The sequence below is a fragment of the Ylistrum balloti genome, unplaced genomic scaffold (genome assembly GCF_031769215.1).
Source record: "Ylistrum balloti isolate Yb309-2 unplaced genomic scaffold, AGI_CSIRO_Ybal_v1 Utg369764, whole genome shotgun sequence".
Lineage (NCBI taxonomy): Eukaryota > Metazoa > Mollusca > Bivalvia > Pectinida > Pectinidae > Ylistrum > Ylistrum balloti.
The window spans coordinates 1,575,187-1,577,418 of NW_026781961.1; the positions used below are offsets into that span (position 1 = coordinate 1,575,187).

Genomic DNA, 2,232 nt, shown 5'->3' on the forward strand with positions numbered 1-2,232 from the left:
TTCTGATGCTTGTGGGCTACGTAGTCAGTTTGTGTTAGGTATATCGGTATCAATTTGTGTATTTCTTGTTCTATTGGGCTAGGTTAAAATATTGTATGAATGCTGTTTGTGGATACATTTAATTTACCCAACTCTTGTAGAAATGCTTGGCGTGCTGTTGTATGTTTGTTAAACCAGAAAAAGATATGGTCTATTGTTGCAGTGACGACAGTTCGGTCTTTTCGCACTTTGCTGATGTTTGCATTTAATTTAGTATGGCCCAATCTGAGTCTTGTTATAATTCTATCGTCTTTTCGTGTTTGTCCGATTTTTAAAAATATTGTATTGATTTTTGTTTTGCTACTACTCTCCAGAGTTTATCATTACTGCTGATATTCGTTCAAAAGTTTGTCCACGATCGGTCTATTGATTTATTGAAGAAACTTCATCTTTGGAATGATCTGCTTTACAAAGAATGAAGTTTTTATCTAAAGAGTTTTTGCTAATTTATATGCATAACATTATATCTAACACACAAGGAACACAGATTTTGTAAACAGAATGAAGTATATTACGTCATATCTGATCAAACCAAATGTACAAGAAATAATTGTTCTTTTTTTAAATTAATCTGTTATTTCAATTGCACACATAAAGTCACTGATATCACAGGTATGATCACTTACGTGGGAAGTTATTGTCGTTCATCAAAAAAGCATTCGTAAGAAAATTACGGTCTACACAAGAAGTTAAGTCCTCTGCTACAAAACGTCCTGATCCTTTCATTGTATAGTACAAAAATCCTGATCCTTTCAGTCTCTGTTGGTTTCTTCTGGTTTTTTCCCCATTTTTGAATAACACAAACAGTTTTCCATCTACACTACAGGTACGGTCTACACAAGAAGTTAAGTCCTCTGCTACAAAACATCCTGATCCTTTCAGTCTCTGTTGGTTTCTTCTGGTTAAGTCCTCTGCTACAAAACATCCTGATCCTTTCATCACTTTCCTCTTCCTTATGCTATCTATTTCCGTCACACGATGTGAGAAGTTACATATCACATGGCGTGTAAACTCCAAGTCTATGTACTATGTCAATATCGTCCTTACTTATCCCTATTTTCAGTTTGTCTTTCACTAGCTTCACGATCTTCCCGACACATTCATCCACTGTTTCATTCTTACTGGAGTCATCAAGTCCCACTATGTGAATTGCGTTTTCCCTTCCATGTTGTTCTAAGTCATTTTGTTTATTTTCCAGCTGACAATGTCTATCATCTGCATCCGCTAGTTGCTATTCATATTTGCTAACTATTTGTTTCAAATCATCATTCTGCTCTTCCATGTCAAAAATACGGTCCTCATATTTCTCTATTTCCTCCCTCAGATTTAGCATCTGTTCTTTCATGTCCTCCTTGAGTGCAGGTAGTATATCAAATATACTGTCAAAGTTTTCCTCTGTAGACAGGTGTACAGATTTTCCTTTGGAGATGTCACTAAGTCTTCCTGAAAAGGAAACTCTGTGTCCTTTACTGCTGTTCACACTCGAGCTCCTGGTAGAAGTCATATTCACAAAAATAGTATACGCAAAACACTTCAGTCACAGTATAATATAAGCAGGCAGTCACACACAAGTAAGGTGTGAGCTACCTGTAAATGTCACCAAGTGCAGTATAGCTGCTAGTGGTCAATATAGTGTTCACTGGACCATAGTGAGATATGGTTCAATCCAAAACGTTCTTCCCCAAAAGTCTGCTTATATATATATATATATATATATATATAACAAAAAAACACCACAAGTACCACTAATGTACTATATATAGTTTCAAATAGCCACTGTACAAAATCCATAGCAAGTCTGTATTTCGCTGAAATGAGGCAGGTTTGTTCAGACACCAGAAACACCATCTCTGGTCAGATTTACTGTCCTTGACCTCCCCGTATTGTTATTTCTTAACTTAAAGATTATAGACAGGATTTAGTAAAAGGTTAGGTGCAGTTAGCTTGATGGTTCAGAATGTGGTTGTACGATTCCTGAGAGTGTGAGGGAATGACACAAAAACTATGAAATTCTATCAATAGGACATACAGCAAGGTACGGATACACACAAACTAAGACACTCCCGAAATACTATGATACAGTAACAAAACACTAATTTCTCTCGGATATTTTGGAGTTGGATCTCTCTTGAGGTATCTGGGCGAGCGGTATCTGTGAGGTATCTGTGGTATGCGATGCTTAACAGTCGAAGT

At 36.5% G+C, this 2,232-nt stretch overlaps 1 pseudogene; it reads right to left on the reverse strand.

Annotated features, from left to right (window-relative positions):
* Positions 1 to 657: 657 nt before the first annotated feature.
* On the reverse strand, positions 658 to 1,543 carry LOC132543756 (uncharacterized; annotated as a pseudogene).
* Between the last annotated feature and the right edge of the window lie 689 nt (positions 1,544 to 2,232).